The sequence below is a fragment of the Oncorhynchus kisutch genome, linkage group LG17 (genome assembly GCF_002021735.2).
Source record: "Oncorhynchus kisutch isolate 150728-3 linkage group LG17, Okis_V2, whole genome shotgun sequence".
Lineage (NCBI taxonomy): Eukaryota > Metazoa > Chordata > Actinopteri > Salmoniformes > Salmonidae > Oncorhynchus > Oncorhynchus kisutch.
Window position 1 is genome coordinate 33,366,738 of NC_034190.2, and position 8,507 is coordinate 33,375,244.

Genomic DNA, 8,507 nt, shown 5'->3' on the forward strand with positions numbered 1-8,507 from the left:
TATAGTAAACACTCTCGCCTCTTCCAAAATAATCTCACCCTAACTCGCCTAGTATCCAGCCCTATCCTCGCCTAGTAGAGCTACACTCTTTTCCAACTCCGAAACCATGGAAACGCATCCTTCGTCCCACAATAGTGCGACTCCTCATCCATCCACTCGTCATTGTCCTCCAGACTTTCCCACCTACCGTATCGTCCGCATTCTCACCCCAAAGTAGTTACTAGTTTTTACAGATGCCGTCTTCCTCACTTGTTGTTACCACTCCCATGTGGTTAATGTTCTTTCCCTTGCAATCTGTGTAGACTACAATTGAAGAGCTCCATTGGCAAGATATTCTGTTGTGTTAAAACCATCTACCAGGGTAGGGGTCATTCCTTTTTAACATTTTTGATTTCTAGGAATTAATTGAATTGAAACTAATTTGAGTGTTTGCCTCCTTCCCATCCTTCCTCCTCTTCCTGCTCCTCGCTCGGCCCACGCTCTTGACCCCATCAAGTTCACAGAGCCTGCAGACTGGGGTCAAAGGGCACCCTGAGACACAAAACAGGAGAGTAAAGAGGTGAAGCGAGAGGGTTTACTCCGGCCAAAATCTGTTCATGAAAAAAAGAAATTTTGTGTCGAATTTGGTAAAAGAACATTTTTGCTGGTTTGCTACATGAAGCTTATTTGATGGAATAGAAGTTTCATAATGGCTAGGTTGTTACGAATGCACTGATATAAGTAGACGCACGTGGCATTTCTGGTACTTGGGAAAGGAACACGTTATAAAATGAGTTGTGCCTGTTGTTCACACATGTATCTGCCCTCTCATTGGCTAGAATAGTCCCACCTAATCTCGCCTCCTCCCGCCTGCCTTCCATCTTTGAGGACGTGTACTTCTATTGTTAAAGCGGTCACTCGACTATCTTGTCAATGTAATAGATCATCTTTGACGAAACCAGAGGGTGCCAGGCAGCCAATCAAAGTGGTGATGTCAATGCAGTGTGTTCCAGTTTAACCAGTGATGTTTCACTTCAATTTCTGGGTTGAGTTTAGGATGGAATGGACATAACCCGGTGCAGAACTTCAGTTGGCCATCCCACTCAGGGATAGGAGTCTAATTTGAGTCAGTTGATATACTTTATGCACGTATAGAAAAGCTAAAGGAAAAGCTCAACTTGGCAGGTGCAATTTCTGTTTAAGGAAATGTTGAGCAGGTCACAACAAAAAGACAAATTGGTATGTGCTACAGTAGCTCTTATTTCCCCTCTGTGTTTGTGTCCCATGCTAACACACTGGCAACGAGTTGTTTTTTCCCCAAACCTTATGTCAACTCACTATCAGCACCTCTTGCCTCATCTCTTGAGCTGTTCTTATCGTTAAACCAAAACACATATCTCAATTTGTCCTCTATTCATATTTTAACATCATTTAGAAATGATTGTGGACATATCATGTTTACCGCTATCTTCCCCTCAATGTCAGCATCCAGTCTTTTTTTGTTTGTTATCCTTATCATCAATATTATGCCATTCCCTCATCGTGATCATGATCATCATGATCATCAACTGACAGTCATCCTGCACTTTCTAATTGGTCTCTGATGATGACACCCATGTTTCTCCTTTTTCATCTGAATACGTTATATCACTCATGGGCTGCCCAATTCTGAACTTTTTTTCCACTAATTGGTCTTTTGACCAATCACGTTACATCTTTTCACATCCAATCTTTTTCAGATCTGATTTCTTAAAAGATCAATTATTGAGAAAAAAAAGTTTAGAATTTGACTCCCTGTCTAAACGCAGCTGTGGTGGTCAGACCGTTCTTTCATCTACATTGTCAGGCCACTTCATCTTTCATCTGTATTTCCATTTTTTCACCTTTCAAATGCAAAGGCGTCAGTCTGAACCAAGCACACAGCGTCCTTTGTTCAAAAGCTCCTAGCAGGCTCATATTGTGTCAAGTGTAACAGAATAGGTACAGATGTTAATTTGACATTCGTGTCAGTTTTCTGGGGTCACCACATGGCAGAACTTTCAGCAGCCATGATTTCTTAAGGAGGGTTTGTACATCAATAATGAGAACAAAGGGTGACAAGTAGTCACAATTTACATGGCATTAATTCTACTTTGGTTTAGTGTGCAAAATAATTCCATTGGGTCAAATTGGCACCTTTGGGTTATGTACTGAAGACATTTACAGGCCACTGCATATTTGGCGTGGGATAGAAGTTTGAGTCGTTTCAGGCCTAGAGATAAGGGCTTAAAGGTCAATTGAGTTTATTATTGTGCTCAAAAAGATGGTTGTCCTCCGTAGACCCATTAACACTTCTTTATGACTTGATCTTTGAAATGTGTGAGGGGAAAAGCCCCCATTTAGCCTTTGAATACACATTTAAAATTCACTGTATGTCTAATAAATCAATATATTTGTTTATTTAATGAAAAAAATATATATATATGTAATTTATTTCCCTGAGCCTTCTTTGGCCCTTTCAATGCTCAGTCTGATAGTGTGGGCGTTAGGAAACAAATGTAAAGATATTTACATACATAGCCCTGATTGTTTTTTAAATTATTTTTTATTTCTCCTTTATTTAACCAGGTAGGCCAGTTGAGAACACGTTCTAATTTACAACTGCGACCTGGCCAAGATAAAGCAAAGCAGTGTGACAGAACACATGGAATAAACAAGCGTACAGTCAATAACGCAATAGAAAAATCCATGTACAGTGGGTGAAAATGTAGTGAGGTAAGGCAATAAATAGGCCATAGTAGCAAAGTAATTACAATTTAGCAGATTAACACTGGAGTGATAGATGAGCAGATGATGGTGTGTAAGTATTGATACTGGTGTGCAAAAGAGCAGCAAAGTAAATAATAAACAATATGGGGATGAGGTAGGTAGATTGTGTGGGCTATTTACAGATGGACTATGTACAGCTGCAGCGATAGGTTAACTGCTCAGATAGCTGATGTTTAAAGTTAGTGAGGGAAATGTAAGTCTCCAGATTCAGTGATTTTTTGCAATTCGTTCCAGTTACTGGCAGCAAAGAACTGGAAGGAAAGGCGGCCAAAGAGGTGTTGGCTTTGGGGATGACCAGTGAGATATACTTGCTGGAGCGCGTGATACGGGTGGGTGTTGTTATCATGACCAGTGAGCTGAGATAAGGCGGAGCTTCACCTAGCATAGACTTATAGATGACCTGGAGCCAGTGGGTCTGGCGACTAATATGTAGCGAGGGCCAGCCGACTAGGGCGTACAGGTCGCAGTGGTGGGTGGCATAAGGCGCTTTGGTAACAAAACGCTGTGATAGACTATATCCAATTTGCTGAGTAGAGTATAGGAAGCTATTTTGTAGATGACATCGCCCATCGCGGTGTGAGTGAAGGAGACTTTGTTGCGAAATAGAAAGCCGATTTTAGATTTGATTTAGGATTGGAGATGTTTGATATGAGTCTGGAAGGAGAGTTTACAGTCTAGCCAGACACCTAGGTACTTATAGATGTCCACGTATTCTAGGTCAGAACCGTCCAGAGTAGTGATGCTAGTCGGGAGGGTGGGTGCGGGCATCGAACGGTTGAAAAGCATGCATTTGGTTTGCTAGCGTTTAAGAGCAGTTGGAGGCCACAGAAGGAGTGTTGTATGGCATTGACGCTCGTTTGGAGGTTAGTTAACACAGTGTCCAAAGAAGGGCCAGATGTATACAGTATGGTGTCGTCTGCGTAGAGGTGGATCAGGAAATCACCCACAGCAAGAGCGACATCGTTGACATATACAGAGAAAAGAGTCGCCCCCGAGAATTGAACCTTGTGGTACCCCCATAGAGACTGCCAGAGGTCCGGACAACAGGCCCTCCGATTTTACACACTGAACTCTGTCTGCGGAGTAGTTGGTGAACCAGGCGAGGCAGTCATTTGAGAAACCAAGGCTATTAAGTCTGCCGATAAGAATACGGTGATTGACAGAGTCGAAAGCCTTGGCCAGGTCGATGAAGACGGCTGCATAGTACTGTATTTTATCGATGGTGGTTATGATATCGTTTAGGACCTTGAGCGTGGCTGAGGTGCACCTGTGACCAGCTCGGACACCGGATTGCACAGCGGAGAAGGTATGGTGGTTTAGGATGGTTGAGAGCCCACCCACTTACCCAGCTGAACTGTTATCGGTCTATTATAATCAGATCACATTGCGATGTCATGATGTGGGCCAAAAGTTCCATTCCACCTGAACAGGCTGAAATTACAGGCAATTCTTTTGAAAGAGTTCTTACACCAAAAGGCCATTATCATCATATTTCGACCTCATAGTGTAGAATTATCATTTAAAAAAGCAGGAAAATCAGTTTTTTAACTGCACTACCGCTTTTCTTGATTTTAGTTAATGTATCATGCATTTTTTTCCCCCTCAATGATTTGACCTTCAAGTGGCCAGGAGTGTGGCTTAGCGAAGGGACACAGGTATACATTCTGGTTCAGCTCAACTCTCCTTTCAACTGAAATAGTTTTCTCAACAGACTCCTGTCACAAGCTGAAATCATCCAGTTAAAGAGTCAGGGATCAGAGGAAGGAAGGAGAGGGGTCACGGATGTTTTCCAGCAATGAGGTCCGCTCAGTGTTGCTCACAGTCAAAAAATGTCAATTAATACATCACTAATGTGCAGATGTAGTCCTCTAAGTATTTTCCGCAGCCAAAGTCGTTAGTTTTCCTTTTTTTCACCCTCACTACCAGTCCGTTTCCTGTATTTGCAAAACGTGTTTCCCTCTAGGCCATTTCCCCGGGGCCTTGTCAATGACAAAAACCAAACCCTGCATGTTTTTAACTTTGTGACATGGCAGCAAAATTGAGGAGATGAGGGGAGGGTGGGGGGGGGGGGGGGGGGGGGGGGGGGATCTGTTACGCTCGTTTAATGTTCAGCCAGGCCAGGCTTTTGATGAATGTACCGTATGTGTGAGCACCATCGGCGATGGCAATCAATCAAGTGAAACGATTCAAACACATTGTAAACAGCCTCTCTGTTTTGACATGAAGGGTTGGACCGTAAGACAAGGGGGATCGTGGTGCATATAAAGAGGGTGTCCGGTTACTCACGCTAATGGGGTGTGTATATTTGGGCATTTTCAGCCTGGTTTGTTGTGGTCAATTTGTCCATGTGTCACTGAATGTTTTTTGCTGTGGTTAACCCCAGTGTGTGTGTCAATCAACTGCAGGTAAGGCACTGAAGCCAACTGACATCGGCATGCTGAGCATAAATCGGAGCTGTACAGAGGATCCTGTTAGTTTATCAGTGTTTCTCCACCAGCTGCTGCGTCCATGTCTTATCACATCATATCCCTATAAGGATATCAATCAGTCAACGACAGCTACAGCTAGCGTTGTGGTTTTTATTCGAGGCAGTATTACTCCAAATAATTTGCAACGCAACAGTTTCCCAATTGGATCATGTGCATACACTATCTGCACCAGTCCATTCCTTGCCCCCGTGAATTTACAGTGAAATGAACGGCATTGGAAAAACAGCCAAAGTGCTTTTGGCATAAGCACAGATTATTTGTGCTGTCAAAATGGGTCCTTTTGTGTAAGCTGCCAAACCTACTGATCCTAGATCAGTGTCTTACTTCCATTTATCAGAATAGAGAGCTTGCGGCCTAGTGTGACTGAAAGGGGATTCTGTGGCTGGCTCTGAGTGTGGGGCGGCAGTCCTAGACGTCTTGGGTGTCATAGATGTGACTCTGTGACGTTATCCACCTACGGCAGTGCGTCTCAGGCCACATGAAAGAGCCCCCTCCACCCTTCCCACAAAACCACATCACAGACCCTCCAGGTCGACTCTGTACTTACAGTTCCCCATGCTAATACATGCAGGAGTGCCCCATCAAAGGCCTGCAATGATTGGCAGGCATATTAATGCCATGCATATATATGCAATGCACGTTGTGCCACATATACTGTACAGCCCGTTTAGATCAATTGGGGCATTTCAAATAAAGGGTGGGGAAAGAAAGAGGTACGTCAAAAGAGGGTAGTCACCAGCCTCACTTGGCAGTTATGGTTGAAAACTTTGTTATGAAACTGGTTTGGTGAAGGTATTTTGTTTCTTCAGAAAGCATTCAAATGTGGGGCGAACATGAATGGAGTGTAATAACGTAGGGTACATCAGACTTTAAGAGTTTACCTATAGTTCATCAACCATAACAAGACAAATAATAATGCATTGTCATGTGCTATTCAAGTAATTTATCTGTCACATTAAATAAGAAATATGTGTAATTGCAAGTTTCATATTCAGAAAGTTTACCTGTAGCATCTGTTGAAGAATTCTGAGCACATATCCTAGAATGGCCATCCATGTTGTTCTCTGGATTGGGGTCTCACGTAAATAGTAAGTGATTCGATGCTTTATGTCACAGAGGATCACATTTTTATATATGCATTAATATCCTGTTTCACTGTACTATCAGGACGTGGATGTCTGGCCCTGAGCCCAGTTGAAATCCGTTAGGACTTACCAGGCAAGCGCTCTCTACTCATGGGCCGTAATATTGTAGATTGACACCACGGCGGGTCAGCCCATTGACTTTATGGCCCACTGGACGATAGAGACCTCACTGGTCTCTGAGGCGGAGTCGGAATACTAGAGCTGGTCGTTTGGTACTTGTAGCACCGCTTTGTGTTAGCATTACTCAACACTTGTTATAGCACCGCTTTGTGTTAGCATTACTCAACACTTGTTATAGCACCGCTTTGTGTTAGCATTACTCAACACTTGTTATAGCACCGCTTTGTGTTAGCATTACTCAACACTTGTTAAAGCATTACTCAACACTTGTTATAGCACCGCTTTGTGTTAGCGTTACTCAATACTTGCTAAAGCATTACTCAACACTTGTTATTAAAGCATTACTCAATACTTGTTATAGCACCGCTTTGTGTTAGCATTACTCAATACTTGTTATAGCACCGCTTTGTGTTAGCGTTACTCAATACTTGCTAAAGCATTACTCAACACTTGTTATTAAAGCATTACTCAATACTTGTTATAGCACCGCTTTGTGTTAGCATTACTCAATACTTGTTATAGCACCGCTTTGTGTTAGCAATACTCAACAGTTGTTACAGCACCGCTTTGTGTTAGCATTACTTAACACTTGTTATAGCACCGCTTTGTGTTAGCATTACTTAACACTTGTTATAGCACCGCTTTGTGTTAGCATTACTTAACACTTGTTATAGCACCGCTTTGTGTTAGCATTACTTAACACTTGTTATAGCACCACTTTGTGTTAGCATTACTCAACAGTTGTTATAGCACCCCTTTTCTGAAAGACATGGGCTCACACCTACGCAAACACTAACAAAACATACACATATCCATCCACAAGTGCCATACAGACGTGACCTGCCTACCCTCTGTGATCCGATATACCCAGGTTTTTTTCAGGGGTCAGAGCTTTCTGGCCACACATAGAGATAGAAGCACCATCCACTCTGTCCTGACTCAGACTTTGCAAAGGTGCAATCCAAACTAGCACCGCTCCAGGTAGGTTAAACGGAATGCGCATTGCACATACACAAACACACAGGCACATATACCGAAGTTAAGCAGCTGTGATGTGAGATTCATTCAAAGAGCTTTCTGACTTCAAGAAGACTTAAATCTTTCAAAATGACTTGAACGCGTATTCTGATTGTTGTTCGCTCATGCAGGACTTGCCTTGAATTATACTATTGCACACGTAATACACTGTTGGATACACAAACAGATGTGTACATTTTATGGGGCAATTGCTATGGAATTCCAAACAAACAGTGAATGCCATATGGTGCACTAAGTAGGGGCTTGGAAAGAAAATTCAGTTTTGTCCATCTTCAGAAGGCAGAGTAGGGACTGGAAGGACATCAAGAAACAACAGAGAGAGAGAGAGCGATTACAAGACAAGCCACTATCGCTCTCATTCACTGACTTTTTTTTTTGATGCCATATGGTGCTCTTCATTCTATGAAAGCCTGGAGGACAGGGAACCTGGAGTGAGCATGGCCCTTTTTACAAATGGAACGTAGGTCTTCTACCAAGGCTACTCACTTTGAGTTTTAGAATGGTGTCGGGTGTGTTTAGTCCCCCTCCGAATGAATCCTTATTACCAGTGATTTGATTGGTTTCATGTTTAACAGAACTAGAGACTCTGAAGTAACTACTGGATTAAACCAGCCAGGATAGAGGCTTTGCCAGGCCTACTGAATATCCTTATCAAACATTTCTATTAGATACTATAATACCTTGCTTAATTTGAGCCAGTTTGCTACAGCAGGAAAATAATCCTGCAACAACAGAAAATGTTAATTGTTATGTGGATTATAATTAATGGATATTTTTGTAGAGGTTGACAAACATTTCGTAAGGGAAATTCAAGTGTAAATTACAAACTTCAGAAGCCGTTTTATACTTCAAATACACTCCAAGTGTTACAATTCCTGCATTGCAGGAAAGTTATCCTGCAACAGGTTGATCAAATGAAGATCCTACA